The sequence below is a fragment of the Copadichromis virginalis genome, linkage group LG20 (genome assembly GCF_057382275.1).
Source record: "Copadichromis virginalis isolate Kocher_CV1m ecotype Utaka linkage group LG20, C_Virginalis_male_GT1.1, whole genome shotgun sequence".
In the NCBI taxonomy this organism is placed as follows: Eukaryota; Metazoa; Chordata; class Actinopteri; order Cichliformes; family Cichlidae; genus Copadichromis; species Copadichromis virginalis.
This window is the reverse complement of record NC_140637.1, coordinates 25,156,952-25,177,316: the sequence shown is the minus strand read 5'-3', so window position 1 is coordinate 25,177,316 and position 20,365 is coordinate 25,156,952. Positions and strand designations below refer to the sequence as shown.

Genomic DNA, 20,365 nt, shown 5'->3' with positions numbered 1-20,365 from the left:
TTGCACAAAGAAGAAGAAAGAAATATGATGTAACGTCATAGAGGAAATAAAATCAGCATATTTAATCTGTTTAATATGCTGGTTTACACACACACTGCCTTTAAAAACATAATAGGATATTATCACATATTTCACTTTGAGTGATCTTTTTACTTTGTAACTATACCATGTTAGGTCACAACAAAGATAAGTAGCAATTGTTTATCTTTGCAAAGTTACAATTGACTCATAGGTAACAGCATTTATGTATATGTATTTTTATGTACGTGGTCCTTGTCTGAGCACCACCCAACCATAATAAATGTTAGTCAAATTTGAGTGGATGTACTAGTTTAACAGGTCTTGGTTATTGTGGATACACTTACACCAAATGTAATTTTATGTGTATTTTGTCCGTTTGTTGCCTTTGAAAACCAAATTTGTAACATTATTAATTTGCACAACACTGAGATTTGAATTGAACAGTAGCAATATTTTTGAATGGTTTAATGGTTTTGATCATCATCAGATCATCAACAAAAAAATTATAAACGGTTCAGGGCGGCCGACCCACAGGCCGACAGCACAAACACAGTTCAGGAGGCCGCTGCATGCACTCTAAGAACTAAAACTGATAATTACTTAAATATTTTGGTGCAACACTTTTACACTCAAAAATAATGAGTAAATGCAAAAACAATCACACCTCTTAAATACACCTTATTAATTGAGTAAATCCAACTAAAATGGAATAAGTTGTTATGAACAATTAAAGATGTTACAGTAACATACAAAATTGAGTAAATACAATTGAAAATGTAAGTTAAAACAACAGTAACCAAAAGTTCAAACTACATAAAATATTAATTAGGAAATGCTGAAATGCTTGGCACATTTAACCTACACCATTACAATTATTTGTTTTTAAATAATGGTTCAATTTACTTAATATTTTTAAGTTAACTTAAGCAAAAACGTTAATTACAATTAAGTGTTTATTATATATACACACACACACACACACACACACACACACACACACGAAAAAAGAACCACGTCAGTTCAACATTGTTCACAATGATTTATTTTAAACAGCTTTTTTGTGAATCACACATTTTGCAGATTCCTTCTCTGAACACAGTGAGCTGAAATCTGTTCTACATTCAATGGATAAAACTTGGATAAAATTTCAGTCACAACAGCCTTATATAATAAAATTGCATCCAAATTGGCATGCTTGATAAAACTCTGTAAAACTGGCATATTCATGCTAACAACACGAAAAATGTACCTGCCATACAAAGAATAAAAGTGGCTCAAGTGAACGCAGTGCTTTACCTTTTCAGAAAAGGTCAAATGACAAAAATAAAATTAAGATCCCAAAAAAACATAAATCCTGAAAAAAAAAAAAAAAAAAAACATTTGCACTGTGACATAGTTTTTGAACATCTTATTTTGATTCCAAAAAATTGGGAAGATTATAACTAAAGAGTGACCAAAAAACATCCAGAATTTAAATAAAAAGGTTTCAAAAAGGATTGCGCTTAAAAATAAAAAATAAAAAAAAATCATACAGAAGATACTCTCCCATTTACACCTTAATGTGAATCTGGAAAGTTAATACAAAAACACAGTTTATGGTACAAACATTATTTATGAACAGGAATGTCAACACAATGTAATGCCGCAACTGAACCTTTTGATGAGCATTACATGTCACTTAACAAGTCTAACACTTTAAGAACAGCCCTGTGAAATTTTGTCTACAATGAACAGAGGTCATTTTTCAGTCTTTGAACCTTGACAGAAAGGTTTCCTGGATCCAGCTCCATGAACACTTTTTGAAATGCTTCAAATGTGCATTTGAAATTCTTGGGGTATTTCAGATCCAGAGCATAGCACAGTCCCAAAAGATAGCAACAGGCTTTGCTCAGATTCCCAAGTTTGCCCAGAACAGTAACGCCTTCAATAACAATACCCACATCAGTAGGTTCGCCTGACCTGTCTTGATTCTGCAGCAGGTAAATCTTCATCACCTCCTCAGCCAAAGCCTCTTCAACAAAGACAGTCCTTTAAAAAGAGAAACAACTGTTTTAAGCTCACATATTTCCAAACATTGAAACAAAAAGTTTCATTTGTATGACATCACCGGTACTCATAATATGTGGACACTGTGCTCCAAAATCTTTGAGCAAATGCTATTCTTTTGTATGCTTTGAAGTGTTTTTTTTTTCTTTAGAACAGTATCTTAAAACTTTTCTATGATCTCACAAGCTAAAATAAACTACTAATATTCCTAAAACAGATTTAGTGCACCAACCTCAAAGGTTTTGATTAAGGCACTTGGATCCTCTCCCAGATGGTCAATGAGACATCTGATGATGACTTCTCGTTTTTTTCTCGATGGAATTTCCACTCTGTAAAACAGGAAGTCTCAACTGAGGCAAAATTTGCACATTTAAAACATGACTTACCATTTCTAGCTTAAACATAACTATTTTTTTTCTGTTGTTGACCTGTTTTCACACCCACCATCAAGGTAAGAACACCTGTGGAGCTAAAATATTGAACAGAAACCTAAGAAAAGCCGTTTTTAGTGGAAGGGCCTCTTCAATGCTGTGTTGGAACGTTTTTGTGGTTAGAAAATGCAATCTTCCTTACCTGAAGCAGAAGGTTTAACTGTGCCCTGTCGCGTTGTCCAGCAGCACCTTTCTTGGCTTGAAACAAGGACAGGAGTTTGGATGAATACAAGTCCAACGATGACATGAACTTTGGTTCAAGGTTCAGGGTCGTGATCCTATGAAACTCTGCACTGACCTGGATGGGAGAGGACAAAAAACCAAGGACAAAAAATCTGAAGGCCAAAATTCTGATTCAATCAAAAAAAAAAATCTTTAAGTGGAACTACCATTTTTTGCAACCTGGACCTTATTTTCTAACATGCAAAAGATTAATTTACTCATCCAGACATAAATCCATATAAGTGGAGTTGTTCAGTATGCAGACTAAAGCCTTAACATAAAGTATTATCTTCCACTAAGCTTCTAAATTTTATGTTATGAATTGCTTGCACTATTTCCCTGTGAGATTGTATAATCTTGGAGGGAAGAGGCGGAGCCAGGTTGCCCTCTGAACCATCGTCTGCCAGGCAGCGATGCGAGAGGAACACACCGCTGAAGTGGCGCACATTTTCAGAATCGCGTCAGCGGCTTTACAGAGAAAGCCTTTCAGCTCCTCTGGCAGCTCTGCTTCCTCCACCTTCCTGGAGATGACAAACGCTAGCGAGGCAGTGTTGTTAGTCACTGCAGCTGACAGAACAGTGCATTGATGTGCGTGATCAGTGAACCTTGCTATCAGCTGGTCAAGTTTGGCGGGATGGGCCGGTCGCTGTCCAACAACCTTGGTCATTTTGGTGCCGAAAACTGAAGCAAGGCTCGGCTCTAGAGGGGGAACAGGCGGAAAACTCCGGTCTGTGAAGCCCTCTGTGAAGCCCTAGGTAGAGACCGGCGCTCTAATCTTCGCTGGCTCTGCTGCTACCTCAGAGAGGTAGGTCATCACCGCCGGGAACTGAGGCCAGATGGGATCTGGGCAACGAGAGTGAGCAGAGCCATACCTTCCCTCCAGATCATCCGATGGGGGTGGAGCAGGCTGAGGGACGGGAAGTCCCTTCTCACCAGCTGCCTCCTGGATGATGCCAGGCAGATCCAGGAGCAGCGCACCAACAACTGGGAGCGGCGTCCTCGCCGACATGTGAAGGCCAGGGGTGGATGAGCGTCCGCTCATCCGCCTCCCTTCTGTCGCCAGGCTGCCCAGCTCGGAGGCAGTGGAGCTGCCACCACTGCCGTTTTCCTCACGGTGGGTGGAATCATCCAATTCCGGCCCACCATCGAAGAACTCGATGGCTTCTTCCAGCGAGTACCTCTCTCTTAGCGGGAACGCCTCCTCAGTATCAGCCTTGAAAAAGGCTGACCTCCGCTGCTTTTCCTCTGGCGGGAGGAGCTAACAGGAGCAGCAATAGGATTAAGGTGTGAGGGCGAGGTCCGCATGGTGAGGACCGAGGCAGCCCACGCAGACGGCATGTTGGTCATACGACATGATGTAGCAGGATGGACACAGACGGATGGTCTCGCTGGACATCTTCTGGCTGGCTGAAGAAAAACGGTAGAGCCGATTTCCTGGTCTCACCGTAACTTATACTAGGACCAGGGTGAGGCCCACACAGCAGGTGGGCGTGGACTAAAATACTTCAGTGCTGCGCTCACAAGGGGAATACCCACTTAAAGGGCTGCGCCTATACTCATAGAATCTGGGGTTACAATACGTAGCCAACGTTTCATAAAAATATTAAATTACTCTTCACTCTTTACTCTTCAGTAAAATCTAGTCTGTCGTTATGTGCTCCAGAGTTAGATAAGTGAGACAAAGGCACTTTGCAATCAGCCCAGTCATTCTTCAGTCAGGTTACATTAGCTTAGCCTAAAACAAGTTAAGTGAACGGAAATTACTAGCATTTATTGTTCCCTAGGCTTGGGAATGGTTTCGATTAGAACCATTCTGGTTTTGATTCAGATTCCTCATTTTGATTCAAACTCCTAGCGATTCTAGAGTCTTATGACAAATTAAAGCAACCTGGCTGCTGCAAGATCATCAAAATCACTAGGATGGTAGCAACATGTTTTTCCTCACTTATCTTATGATGGGGGATCTAACAGACCAAATTTTATTTACAAGTGGATATCCCTTTAAATGTTCACTTACTTGGGAGACGTCAAACAACGCCGGCCATCTGTCCTTGATGTCGCTGACACTCAGCTGTTGGCTGATAATATCATGTCTTCTATGTGCAAAGGTTTTGCACATTAAATCCTTGACGGCTGTGCTGTTTTTCTTCTTATACTCCTCAATCAGTTGTTGTCGCTCCAGCTCTTGCTGTTCTTTACCATCTTGTCCTGGATAGTGTGGCAGAAACAGCACTTCTCCTTTCCGCGCCTTCTTTATGTTCTTCGCTGGAGCCTTGTCATCAGGGTGCTTGTTCTTCAGTGAGTTGCAAGTAACCTCTGGAACTCCAAGACTTCGTAACTTTGACCTGTAATTTCCCATCTTGTATTTAAGACTATACATCCATCCCATCCAGCCATTACGACGGCCTGGCTCTGTCAGACATGGGTGCTTTTTGACCAGAGCCTCTGCCACTTCTCCAAACTGAAGGCCAGTAGGGTAGGCTGTGTAGCTGTACATATAATCAGCTAATTTTTCCATTATATCTGACTTGACTGAAGTATTGTTCAGCACAGTGCCATTTTGAACAAAGACTTCATTGGCATTTTTCAGTACAGTCTCTGTTGCCACAGAGAAAAGTGGAATGACAATTTCATCTGGCCATGTAGTCTTCAGAGGACTTTGAAGAGGGGAGAGTATGACAGTGTTGTCTGAAGACAGAGATGATCCATCTGTTTGGTCCTCTGTGGTTTTATAGGTTGAAGAGCTTGAACTTTCATTCAGTGAACTTACATCTGAGGGATTTTCACACTGAGGAATCAATGTAAGCACTACTGATGGAATGACCACAGCTTTGACTGTACCCCTATCTTTGATTTGGTTGGGAGAATGAAGTGTAAAGAAATCTCCAAATGAGTCATCATAATAGTGCAATGTGAAATCCTCAACTAGCCCAAATGTCTCTCTCACTGTCTCATGCAACTCCTCAACAGTCCTGGGTATTCCAGAAGAGAGCACAAGCTTCTCACTCTGTTGTCCAAAAATTACTTTCAAGGCAACGGAGTCCATCTGCAGAATAAAAACCACAAGAAAAAAGAAAAAGAAAGGGGGTATCTGAGTCTTTCCCCTTACACTAACAAACAATGTGACGTTTTATTGACACCATTTTCTTGCCTTCAACACGATATGGTGTTAAGGGCTAAGTGTCACCAAGTACTCTGGGATGTATTAGGTCATTTTCCCAGAAGGATCCAGGTAAAAAGAATCACAGATTTTACATCTAATAGTTGGAAGGACCTCACACTCTTCCGTTTCATGCGAACTGTGAGACCTAGGCAAGTGTGAGCCTAAGGCACCCCATGTCTTAAAAGAGCAAGGACAATTCAAATGAAGACAGGGTATGGAATAGCCATGACCAAATGTACCATGTTTCACTCGATAATGTTTGAGTAGTGACACTTTTGATGACTCCTCATGTTTGCAGAGTTTACACTGCCATCTCATCACCTGTGACCTAAAACATTGTGAGAAAATATGTCTCACAGTATGAAGATGACAGAATGGTGTATAACCATATTTACACAGTTTTTGTATGATTAACTGATTGAATAACCAATACTCACTACCAATTCAGGTGGAGGATACAACTTACAAATAAGTCAACATGGAACAAAGTACAATACTTAACCACATTGAAATAATCTGAATCACATCACCACGCTGTATAAATAAAAAGATAGTATGGTGACACTAGATGACAGACCATGAAATCATCAATATATTTACTGAACTGAAAAATTCTCAAAATTTAGATTTGGCATTTGTATGACCCACCACAAAACCAGTATAAATATTTAGGTGGTATCACCATCCACTACTCAGCTTGTATAAAACAATATCATATCATTCCAAAATTTAACACATCAAGTCCTCTGAGTAAAATTACCTGCTTTACTTTGTAGTTGATGCAGATTTTTTTCTCCTGGTGGTGAAGATGGTGCTGAAAAAATACAAATCAAAACTTTATCATTACAAAACATGTCACTGAGTAATCTGCCATAACATCAATCTCTTATAAGAAATTTTAACTTGGATTGAAATAAACATTTATTTATGTAAATTGGGAGTAACTATACTGGAAATGATGGTACTTTTGGCTTGACCCAAAGGACCAAAGCTTTTTTTTTTTTTCATTATTTTCTGGGATCTGAAAGGAAGTAGGGCCCCGAGTCTAAATTTACTTAAGCCCCCATAGTACTTTGGACCGGCCCTGGATGAGGTAATCTGCTGACCCGGGCGGTCCTCTCAGCGTTCTCTCAAAAACTGGCCCTGTTCGGGACAAAGCTGAAAGCAGCGTCTTATATGCTCTGAAAGACCCCACATAGAACAAGAAAGCTAAGCAGCATGGTTGCTGCTATGAACTGTTCCGCGGGCAGATCTTCTTAGTTACCAAAGCCATTGATGACGTCTGTTCATCACCTGAACAACCTGACAGAGTGAGTCAGGCCGCATGACTACCGCAGCTCCCGCACCGCGACTCAACAGGGCCATTTTCTAGAAATGTCTGAGCACACCTGCTTTCACGTGGTTCCTAAAATGCCCCCGATTAAACGGTCAGGTCGCTGGTACCGGGACATTCCCTTCAAATTACCCGGAACGCAGATAGCGACTCGTAAAAGGATAAAAGGGCGCGGTTTCCCGCCACCTTGACTGGAAGACGGGTTGAAAACTTAAATTAACGTGCACAAACACGCTGCGAAAAGTGAGCCACCATGACAAACGCTTTCTTCAGAACATGTTATAAAAGAACGGTGTGGATAAAGACAGCTAATGCAAGAATTGGTCACTTACCTGAAAACGTTACCAAGTCTGCAGTGGATGTGTGTCTGTCTCGTTCAACGGGCAGAAAATCTCCCATGAGGCCATGCTCCTCGCGCGCGGTACATGCCAAAGGTCATTAGTCTTACTCAAAGTTTTAAGTTAGTATTGGGGGACAAAATTATATTGATTTTGAACCATTAATAATTAAAGTTAAAGACAATGATAAGTATGAATACCAGTGTCTCAGTTATTTTGAGTACTTTCTATGAGATATATTGAGTAGATTTAAATAATGCACCCTGTGTTTCAAATACAGAATTTTTTCTTTTAAATAAACTTGAACAAAAGAGCTCAGTTCAACCAAAAACTGGTGTTGAAAATTTAAGCATTCTTTTCAGTATTTTCAACTCAAGATAACACTTTTGTGATTTTCAAAGATTTAATCAAGGTCATCTAACTTAGAATTATAATGATATTTACTAAGCCCCTGAATAATTTTTTAGGGTGTGGAAAGCACCAGTGCAGATATAGTTCTGGAGGCCGACTGCGGAGACAGCGGTGGCAACGGAGAAGTTCTGGAGGCCAGCCATGTGCAAAGCGGCAGTGGCGTGGGTGAAGCAAATCCAGAGGTTGACCGCGCAGAAAGCAGTGGTGGCGTAGAAACAGTTCAAGAAGCCACCCATGATGGCCAAGATCCTCAGCCAATGGCCTGGAAAGTGGCCGGCGATGGTGTGGTGCTGGACGTGGACATGGCCGTGAAAGCACAGGACCAGATGGCAGCATGACAGCTGCAGGAGAGGAGGTAGGACCAGACGAGGCAAGGCCAGACAAGGGCATGGACGCCGGCACCATGGCTGTTGCAGGTGGTGGAATTGACGGTGGCATGGCTGCCGCACACAGTTGATCCAAAGGTGGCGTGGCCGCCGCAAACAATTGATCTGACGGTTGAATAGCTGGTGGAGCTGATGTCTTTTTTTTTTCCTTTTTCTTTTTTTTTCTTTTTCCTTTCTTGCCTGTCCCGTTTGGCTCTTTTGCCATCAGAATTGTTGTCTAAAGGCAAAGAAAGATGCCCAACGGATTTACTTTACCAAATTGACCATCCCAGCCTTGCCGTAATGGTCCATTTGATTCACCTTTTATTGTTTATTTTATTTTCACTTACTGAATACGGGACAGACTTGACTGGGGGAAAGAAGGGGAGAAAGAAAGAGGGAAAGAAAAACAGCTGAGAAGAGGGACGGGGGAGAAGGGCAAAAAACAAAAACCAACAGAACGGGCAGAAAAAAAATAAAAAGAAAAAAAATGCATATATCAATCACCTGGATCACCTGCTAAGAAAAAAGAAAACAAGCAGAAGAGAACAAGAGTAATAGAATAAACAACATCACAATGATATATGGGAATATGACGCGCTTGTTTGTTTGTTTTTAAAGGTTCCTTCATGTAATGATCTGCTAGAGGGTGTGGGGGGGGGGCACAGCCCCGTCCTCCAGGGCATGAAGCAGGTATGGAGGAGATCAAAACTCCAGACATCCAGAGGCCCCCAGAACACAAGAGACCAAGGAAGACCAACAGAGGGGCAGCCGCGCCACTGTCCCAGAAAGAGCTGAGGAGAGTCCCAGATGAGGGCTCACTCAGCAGCCGCGGAGCAGAAGCCAGGGGGAGTTGCAGTGACGCGCCCGTGAGCTCCGCCGGCAGCCAGCCGTGCCTGAGTGACCGAGCCCCAGGCCGAGAGGCCGGGGGCACCCCACCTCCGAAGTGGCCCGAGCGAGCCCCAGGCTCCAGGCCCCGATAAGCGGCCGCCAAGGAGTGAGCCAGTGTGTACCTGGACGCCCATCCCCGGACACAAAGAACCACCAACGCACCGATGTCTGAGGGAGTCCGCCACTGGCAGGGGAAGTGGTGGTAGGGGGAGATAGGCCTCCAAACCTTGGAGGGCCTGAGATGTCCCCAGAGAGGTGGCGCCTCTCTGGGGACATATAACCTGACATATAGACACAGACATACAGGCACACACATATACAAACATCCATTCCCACCCTCATGCTCTCATATGCACTTACTCCACACTCAACCAACATGGAGACAGACATAAAGAGACACTGTACATACGATCACACTCCCCAAGCGTACTCTACGAACCGGGTCTAGGTACCCTTGCCCCTGGAGGGGGGAACTGCACCCAGACCTAGGTGGTGTTACCCGTTTCCCTGCGGTGGGGGGAGGCAGACCGCCCCGACTCCGCAGCAGCAGGGAGGCCCCACACTCCAGACTGCAGTCGGACGGCCAACTCCTCCTCCTAGCCCCCCCGCTCCAGCAGGTCGCAGAGAATGGGGGTGAGAGAAGACTCCAAACCTCCCTCCACCCGCTCATTGTAGTGTTGATGTGTGTTCTAAGGTGCATCAGGTGGAGCTGATGTCTGGACAGACTCTCCAGAGTCTTCAGCAGAGACAGAAGACAGCATCGAAAACATGGACAGCTGGATTGACTCTCCAGAGCCACCAGCGTAAACAGATGGCTGCATGGAAGCCGCGGAGTGCCGGAGAAGCTCACCAAGGCCCCCAGTGGTAACAGACGGTAGGTGTGCAGATCCCTGGCTGAGGCGACACAGGACCAGCAGGTGCAGAGACCCCTGGCTGGACAGGTGGCTGAGCAGGTGACTGAGGCTGTAACAGAGCTGATGACTGAGCTAGTGACTGAAGTAGAGGTTGCAATGGTGGTTGAATTGGTGATTAAAGTGAGGGGAAACTGCTGAACAGGCTCACCTCCAACTGAGACAGGAACGGGTACAGGCACCTACCAGACACTAGCCGCTCCCACCCTAGGAGCAGGTATGCGTGCGGAGGTCAGCTGTGTCCTGGCTGGCCTCACCTCAGGGACTGGTGTGGGTTTTGGGGCAGACCGGACATCAGTCACTCCCACAGGTGCAGGAGAGAGCTACAGGTACAGGTGCAAGAGAGAGCTGGTTCACGGCCGCCCTGAACCAGCCGGGACAGGCAACAGCTAGGCAGCTGCTGTTCCCACCTGACGAGCTGGTACAGGTGCAGAGACTAGTAGAGCCTCAGCTGGCCTGAAAACCAGAGCAAGGACCAACCAAGCCCCAGGCCTCCTCACCCGGGAAACTGATAGGGGTGCAGGGGATGGCTGGACCACAGCCACCCTGGGAACAGGACCATGGAGAGGCAGAGGAGCAGGCTCAGAAAATCTGATTCATCAGAAATTGGCTTTCAACTTCTTTCACCACGGTGGGCACAGTGGCGTGTCTAGAAAATTTTTGTTGGGGGGCCAGGTAGGGGCACAGATTTGGAGAAGGGTGGCAGATGTAATTGGCAGATAATGTTTTAAAAAAATTCTACCAACCATTAACCATAATTCAATAATCCTGTAAACCTAATAACCGAATGCGCTTTTAACTCTTATTAGAATGAGATTTTAACCACTACGGTGCAAAGTTTTTAGATACTGCGTTGATAAAGTACAAGAGATACAATCAGTGCTTTGTCAGTGTTTACTCAGCATTCAAGGACAGCAATATTTGCATAGTATTTTTACTGACATATAGTGCACATATGTTTTGGGCAAAAACATTTTTTAATATTGAAATACGAACATTTGTAACAAACAATTGACAAATTAGCCAATGCAAAACTTTATCTGCCTGTTAAAAAAAGAAGATAATCTTTTCACAAATTGGTGTTTGATTTTGAAACAGGGAAAAAGTGGGGAAACAACTGAAAAGACTAATATTTGAATAAAACCTGAAAGCAAGTAAATACTTTCTATGCTGCCTTATGGTAAACTTTGGTAATATTGATCAAGAACAACACTGCCTGATGATGAAATACAGTCAGCTGGCATGGTGACACTGCCAGTATTAACCTGCAGGGCTGGACCGGGACAGAAAATCGGGCATTTTGACTAGAGACCGGCCCAACAGGTATTAAAGCCATAAAGCCTTTGAATGAAAACAAATGCTGTTGTGACAGTGATGTACACTGTCTTGTTGGTATATGTATGATTTCTATACATTTTACGTCAGATAAAATCTTTGGTTGTAAGATTTAGATAATTATTTAATAAAAGCGAGGTATTTTAAATGAGAATAAGAAAGAAAAGTATTTCTTTGTGCCCCCTTTCCCTGTTAATGCCCTACCTGGCCCCCTGGCAAAAATTTCCTAGATCCACCCCTGCACAGTTAACAGCTGTCAGCTGCTTAGAAAAGGATCCTGGTGTTATTTGTCTCTCAGAAACAGTTCATAACTTCAACTCATTCATGTCACCTAAAAGGTAAACCTGTTTCTCCATCACCTGTTCAGCTCTGATGATTCAGTAAGGACATCTCCTGGTTTCATCTTCATGTTTCCCTCTCACCACATATCCAAACCGACATAATGACCAGCAGCTTTACAGCTGTGGCTCCAGCAAACATCAGCTGATACTAGAAATTAATATTAAATAAATTCTGACAACAGCTGATCAAGCTTAAACGTGCTGCTGTTGTTTAGCGCGACATCTGCTGGTTTCCTCTTTCTGGCGCAAAGTGGGCAATAAATAAATGAGAGAGAAAAGCTGATCAGCTGATCATTGATCAGTTTCATGATTGAAGTAGCAACAGGAGAGGCAGGGGGAGAGAATGAGAGAAGAAGAGGCAGCTGTGCAGCGTAACGACAGAATAAATCCAGCTTTGTGTCTTTTTCCATTATAGCTAAAGTCCGGGACAAACTGCATCTCTTCTCAGCTCAATACGAAACGTGTAATATTTTCACTGAATGAGGGACCATTCCATTTTTTTAAGGAGCCGTTGGCAACTCTACTAACTAACCTTATGAATAAAATAAAGTTCACTATCAGTAACATCATAGAACCCACCCACCTAAAAACTCCATCAAGCTGGCTAGAACGCAGTACGAGTTATTGCAACTGACGGTAAAAAGTCAGCACAACGAAAATAAAATCCACCTAAACTTAGTTTATATCTGACCCAGATAGACTGCAGGTCATAACTTCTTACCTGAAGTTCAGTTCACCTGACACTCGGACTGGTGGCCGCCTCGGGGCTCTCCTCCTGCCTCCCCTTCCCTCATCCACCTGCTGGCCTCTGTGGAAGCCCCGTCATAGCCACCACCAAACAACTGAGTTATTTTTACACATCGACCTGCATCTGGCCAATCCACCACCTCTCATTGTTCATGCCGTTACAAAAAAAATAAAAAAATAAGTCACCGGGCATATGCCCGGTATGCCCGATGGCCAGGCCAGCTATGTTAACCTGCAACCAAATCTGCAGCTCCATACAGCAATGTTACGACTTAGATTATATCTTATAACTCATAACTCTTATGTTAGCTGCCCTCAGTAGCATACTGTCTGAAATATTCCACAGCTGCAATAATTCTTTAAGTGTTATTTTTTCCTTGGTATTCTAATTTCACCGAAGTTTACTAAACTCAACAAACTTAATATTACTTACCGGGACATTTATTCTGTCCTCATTTTCTTTCACCGAAAAATTGTTTCCTTCAGTGCCGTCGTGCTTGGCTCTCCTACCTTTGCTAACGATGCACATAGCGCAGAAGCCGATGCTGCATTCACTTACACTCGGATATCTGAGCTTCACCGTGAAAACATAATAATCGTACATTTGATATTTGATTGAATTTTATTGTTTTACCTTTGGGGTGGCACCTGGGGTGGCCAGTCTGGTTGGGGGGGTGGCCTGTGCCCCCCCAGGCCACCCCGCTGGACACGCCATTGGGTGGGCAGTCTTTGGAACTATCAGTCTTTGAATTGACAGAACCTGAACTCACAGTCTTTGACTCAGGAACATGGCTTACAGACTTTAATTTAACGGGTCTTTGAGTTTAAGTTAACAGTCTTTGAAAAATGATTGTGTTTTACCTTCTGGAGAGGAACAGAACAAAACAGTTCTCCCAGTCAAACTCTTCATCCAAGAAAGATATTTCAAAGGTTTCTGGATTGAGAGTATAGTTATTTGTGTGTGGGTTTGGGAGGTGTCTGGAAAAAAGAAAACAGTCATTGTCACCCACGGCCGTAGGTTGCTCAGCAGGGTTAGTATGACGGCGGTGTGAGCACCGCTTCCTGAAGCCAGCGGGGTGAACAGCTGAGCCTCCGGTGTGCAGAACGGCAACGCCGAGGCTGGTGCTTGTGCATCTGAAGAAATGCTGAGGATTACCGCCTGAAGTGGCCGAGGCTTAGGTGCAGGCGGAGCAAATGGTGGGGGCTTTCGGCAGCTCCTGGGATCTCTGAGAGCCAGCCAAGTCCCGTGGAAAATGCGCCCATAGTCAGGGACGCGCCATGGCTTCCAGCGGAGCTCTTCCTCCAGCTGGGCTAAAGCTGCCTCCAGCCACTCAAACAGCTCGAAGTCTGCTGGGTCCATGTTGTGGCTGGATCATACTGTCACAGTTTGTGAGGTAAAGCGTGTGGAGATGATGGAGAGTGGACCCAAGTGCAGAAAAACAGAGGTGTAGATGGAGGTTAAACTGTAAGTGGGTGTTTATTTAAAGGAAGAACAAAAAACACTACAAAGCAACAACTAAGGGAGGAACTGAAAACACTAACAAAATCTAGTGTGGGAACAGGAGGGAGACACGGCTGTAGCTCAGGTGGTAGAGCAGGTCATCTACTGATCGGAAGGTTGGTGGTTCGATTCCCGGCTTCCCCTAGTCTGCATGCCAAATATCCTTGGGCAAGATACTAACCCGAAATTGCTCTCCGATGCATTCATCGGAGTATGAATGTGTGTGAATGTCAGTTGTGCTTGTGCGAATGGGTGTGAATGGGTGAATGCACAAGTTGTGTAAAGCGCTTTGAGTGCTCAGAAGAGTGGAAAAGCGCTATATAAGAACTAGTCCATTTACCATTAATCTGACATAATGAGACACAGGAAGTAAGGCAGACTGCACTGATAAAGGACCAGGACTATCAAAGTAAAACAGGAACGCATAGGCTGAACTCAAGACACATAAGCTTAACACAATGACTGAGGAGACATAGAGACCTGAAACATGGGACAGGAAGTCACAGAGTACACACAACACAGAAACTAGGAGACTAGCAGTGATAAATCATGAACTCAAAAACTATGTAATAATTCAAAAATGCAAAGCAGTGTGTCACTGACCTCGGACCATGACACTTGTACTATTTCTTCTAGACTAAACACAAATTTCATTGTGTAATGTTTCCTAAAAAGCACTTAGGTATAGAAATAACTGCATGAGTGAATGAGGCGTGTTATATGAAGAGCAGAGTAGAAGAGTGCTATTTAAGAACAAGTCCATTTCCCATATATGATAGAAATAAATAGTTATAAAACAAAATTTGGCTTCTCTAATTAATACATATAATCGACAACATTACACATAGGGCTGCTCGATTATGGCAAAAATGATCATCACGATTATTTTCACTGAAATTGAGATCTCGATTATTTGACGATATTTATTTAACCCTTTAAGACCTACCATAGAACCAAGTCCACCAGAGCTTATATTATTTTTTTACATGTTGTAGTGCCATTTGTGGGAGCATTTCAAGTTGCTATACATCAATACAACTGTTATAGGCCATATTTTAATAATATGTATGCATTATGTCCATAGTAACTACATTAATTGCAAAAAAGTGCAAAAAACTACAAAAAAATGTAAAATCGTTTTTGTTTTTTTTACATATATTTCTACTTGGAGAAATTTAAGAGGTTTATCCCTCAAAACTTTAAATACAAAAAAATTGTAAAAAATAGTTTACAACAACAGGAAATTTATTTTGAGTGTCTTGATAGTTTTATTTTGGAGATACAGCAATTTTTATATACTGCAGAAAAAACGAAAAACAATCCTGTGATGCAAATTTGCAAAGAAAACAGCAGGTGCATCAAAATAAACTATTTCCAGCAGTGCAATTGAAGTTCTAAGCATCCCAGAAACTATTCAGAAAAGTCAAACATGACCAGTATAGGCTTTTAAGGCCTACAAGTAAAAAACTACATTTTCTGCGAAAATGACGTCACTTCTGGTTTCGGGCAGGAAATGGCGGACATGCGATAGTTCGCGCTGACGTCTTTTTCAATGTGGGAAGTGTTACGAACAGCTGATAGGATCGGCAAAGCCTGTTTCTGGAATATTATGTTTTTGTTCCTGCAAGCGCTTTTTATGCAATATTTGCAAAGCTATATGTGGAAGGAAACCGTGACCTAGGACAAGCTGATGGCATAAGATTTAAGTACAACAACTCCGGTTTCATATGCAAAAAAAATTATTGCGCTAGCTTACGCGGTTCCGGTTCTACAAGGATTTAAAACTAGTTACGCAAAACGGAGCGTGCTGCTCTGACCGGCTTTAAAGGGTTAACAATAACAATGTATTGAATAATGACTTTAAAAAAATAATATAAAATAGTGTGCAAATACTGATAACAGTGCAAATGTTTGCAATATAAGAAATAAATGAAAAATGTAAACATCTATGTTTAGTGAACTTTGCAGTGTTGCTCTGTGGTGCAGCTACGACACCATAGCAAAGTTTACACACTGTGTCTACTTGATCCACGTCTGACTCCGCGAACCCATAATGTTTCCACACCACTGAAGTTTTTTTTTTACCTCTCTTTTCAACCAACGGCAGTCACTCTCCTCTCCAAATAACTTCTGCTTAGCTTTCCGAGCTTCCCTCGGGTCCTCTTAATTGTTGTGACACGTGTTCAAAATGCAGAGAGGTGCGCTCGATTTGCCACACGGAGCAGCGCGAGAGTAAAGCACGAGGGAGGTGCTAATAATCGGCTCAGTCATTTTTAATGATCGTTGAAAGCCCAGATCGTAATCGTGATTAAAATTCGATTAATTGAGCAGCCCTAATTACACATATAGAAGATGTTTGTGATTTTTCTCAAAGAACTGTTACATTTGACATGCAGAAGAAAGAAGAGCACACGCTGACCTAATATATGTTTGCCACAAAACATTTTACAAAAATTCACAAACAAGGGGTTTCAAGAGACTCCGGTGTGCCATCTCATTAACAGAGATTGGCAATGACAAGTTAGGTGGCAAATATGTGTGTTAGCCCTGTGACCTGTCCAGGGTTTACCCTACATCTCGCCCTGTGGTAACTGACCCACCCAACAACCTTGATATGGGTAAGTGGAAGAGAATGTACGGATGGTTCAAATTACTATTTAAAGTTGACTCAACATTAAGTGCCAGGGCTAGGCATGAGCAGGAGAGCAGGAAGGTAAGGAAACAGAGGCACAAGGGGATTAGCATTAACACAAGGAGTAACAAAGCATAAGCAAAACATGGAAGGCAATTTACTATTTAAAATTTAAATAGTAAATTGCCTTCAAAATTTATTTGAGGTAGCAGACAATCTGGGAGAGAGTGGAAGTCTGAGCTGGTGTTAAAAACTGGCTAATGATTGCTGCTGATGATTCACACGTGTGATGAGGCTAAATTAAGATTTTATATTAATGAGATGACAGTTCCTATCCACATCTCCAATATAGATCTGAACACACAAAAACATCTAATGCAATTAAATTTATTTCTCTGTGTTATTACTGTTCATGCAAGAGCTAAGCATGAAAACAAAGCTGTCGGTTTACCAGTCCAGTCCATTCAAGAGCAACTCAGAGTAGAGCTCCTGCTTGGGATGGTGCTAGGATGGTACTAGGATGCTTCTGGATGCCTCCTAGGTGTTGTATTCCAGCCATATCCTAACCAGAGGAGGCCCCAGGGCAGATCCAGGACCTTCTGGGGAGATTATATCTCTCAGCTGGTTTGGGAACGTCTCGGGCCCACCCTCCAATGACCTGAAGAAGGTGGCTAGGGGAGAGTACAAATCTTAGTCTGGTTCAGCAGAATGTTTTAAACTCTGATCCTATGTGTGTCACCCAGTAGGCAATGAGTTTAGATGGAGCCAATGTGGGTGAGGTGACTCGCCCTGCACTACCTACCGTGAAGACCGGATGTCTTGCCTGCTTCCACTGATAAGATGAGCAAAAACTTGAGTAGCCTTGCAGGTAAAATTCTCACCTGTTGACAGAAGCTCCCCCCTCGATTGGTGCACTTGTCAATTAACTGGATCATTTTAGGGGCCTGGACAGTAGGCCTCAAGGGCCTTTTATTTTTAAAGGGCTGGATCAACCTGTAGGAGCCATATACATTCATTAAGATTAATACTCAGATTTTTTCCTTCTCTATTTACTAAAGGTTCAAAAAAAGAATCCCACTATTTTAAACTTTAATTGTGATCATTTCTATGAAAGCAGTTTAGCAGGACCAAAACAAAAGCAAAATCAAATAATATTAGAAAACATCACCATATAATAATCTAATAACCTGAATTATACTTTCTCATTAGCCTACTCTGAGCTAATGCTCATTTTGCTCTGATCTGTTATAGAATAGAATAGCCTTTTATTCTCATTGTACATGTGCAACAAAATTGTGGGTGCTCCACAGCAACTGTGCAGGTATAAAATACAAATAAGACAGCAGGAATAAATAAGAAACATGAGAGCTATATACACACAGGAAGAAGGCAGAATAGAAAGGCATGCGTTAGAAGCACAGGTTGCAAAGTGCTTGGAAGTAGTGCAATGGACTTGGTAAAGTCCATGTGTGAGTGGCCTGAGTGATGAGGGTTACTCACACATGGCTCAGATTGGTGGGCGGTAGTGTTTGTTAACAGTCCAGATAGCCCAGAGGAAGCTGTCTCTAATGGGCTTAGACACTACTGCTCAAAACACTTCATGACGGCAGACATGAAGGCTATAGGTCTGTGGTCCCTGAGGCTGTCTATTCCAGGCTTCTTGGAGTTGGGCGTGACAGTGGAGGCCTAGCAATGGTGGCATGAGTCAGGGAGAGGTCAAAGAACCTGGTGAACGCAGGCTTTGAGCACAGCGGGCTGGTCTCCAGGACCTGCTGTCAGATCAAAACAGTCCTGTAGGATCATTTGGCCATGTTTTAATGGCCCAGGTGCTTGGAGGAGTTTATTTCCCAAAGCAGGTATAGGCAGCGATGAGGAGCAGAGAGAGGTGGTTAGATTGTCCCAGGTGGGGGGGGCTGTTGCTTTGTAAGTCTGCTTGATTTTGCTGTAGATGTGGTCCTGTCCTCCCTGGTAGGACAGTTAACATGTTGGCTACAATTTGGGGAGTACAGATTTCAAACAGGGTGTTCTCTCTGCTGTTTGCTGATGATAATTGTAGAAAAGAGGTTGGAGAGACAATCAGCACAACCAGATCTGAAGATGCACTTATCCACGTGTTGCAAGTTGACACTAATCACTCAACAGGAAAACAGTATCCCCTGGGCATCCAGTGGAAGTATGATGTAAACTGAAATCTTTCTGAATCAACCATTTAATATGGCAGAAATAAGCAGCCAAGAAGCCAAAAATATACAAAACCAATTTGCAGGTTCACAGTTTTGGGCAAAGATTTGACCCTGCTCTGGCATCTCAATTTTTCAACTGTGACCTCTTTAGATTCAATCTTCAGAACTGTTCACCTCAGAAAACAAAAGAGAACAACCCTGTATCTCTTCTTCACCTTACTTTTAGATCTGTTGTATATATATCGTATATATACGTATATATATATATAAAGTATGACCTAGGTTGCACACTCTCGATCTAGTTCTTCTCTTTTTTTCTAGAAACAAACAATAAAAAACAAACAAACAAAAAACCCAGAGAAAGTAAAAATTTATTAACTAAATACAAATCAGTAATTTTACTTATATTCATGTACACAGCTGTCATATACAACATTACATGCATATAAATAAAACATCTAATATAGTGAAGGAGAGACAGAACCACACAACCTCTAAGTTGTAGCTTTCTGAAGTAGAATAGAAAGTACATGCACTTAATTATATTCCACCACTGAAAAGTAACATTCAAAGTATAGGTTTCTGATTTAAACTAAGTCACATAAGTGAATACTGAATATGTTTAAATAATCACCACATTAGTATCTACAGATATGGACCTACAACACACACAGTCAGAGCAAACCCGTGCAGTGGGTTTGCTCTGACTTGTGTTGTGTTGTCTGCAGCACCCCTCCTCTGCAACGGAGCTGCAGACAACACTGCGCCACAACAGTGTCAATTAAAGGGTTCGAAAGCTCATTTCATGTTTTTACTGTTTTTAGGAAACAACTGCTATAAATCTGTATAATTTATTCAAATGAACTGACTGGAGAATCCATCTGTCTAAGCTGCATTTCAGAAGCATTTTCACTACTGAAATAGCAGCAGATGGAAAGTACTGGACACAAATGACTCTCAAACGCCCGACCAGTATCTAGACTGGTCTAGACCGTTCTGGTTAACTCAGTCGACTATTACAGACACTGTGTGGCAGAGCTGACTGTAAAATCAGTGTGGTCTCACTGATACAGATGTAATCTTAGTTATGGTACATGTATTTATTTTGCTGGCCATGTTTAAATTATAGTATAAATTGATGTTGCATACTAGGTTTTGCTAAATTATTTCATGATTTTACACATTTGAGTTTATTATCTATTTAATTACTTTATTATCACTTATCTCTCTTTATAATTTTCTTTAAAATGTTTAAGTTATTTCTTATAACATTTTGTTGGGTAATTTGGGTTCCTACTCAGTGTTTATGGTGGGACTGTTTATGGTGTGACGTGCCCTGTGCCCTGTGCCCTGTGCGTGGAGGAGTCAATAAACTTTTAAGATAAACTTTAGCCCACATCACACCCACTGCCCAATGAGATTGGAGAACACTACCACAACCAGAAATCAGAGTTACGCAGACATTTACATTTCCACAATCCACAGTCCAGGTGA

At 42.4% G+C, this 20,365-nt stretch overlaps 1 pseudogene across 1 annotated transcript; it reads right to left on the bottom strand.

The window, feature by feature from the left end:
* Window positions 1-1,043: 1,043 nt before the first annotated feature.
* On the bottom strand, window positions 1,044-3,255 carry LOC146684900 (uncharacterized; annotated as a pseudogene). The gene is made up of 3 exons (XR_014917222.1): window positions 2,641-3,255; window positions 2,283-2,396; window positions 1,044-2,049 (listed from the first exon to the last, which is right to left on the bottom strand). The product of XR_014917222.1 is annotated as an uncharacterized LOC146684900 (transcript).
* Between the last annotated feature and the right edge of the window lie 17,110 nt (window positions 3,256-20,365).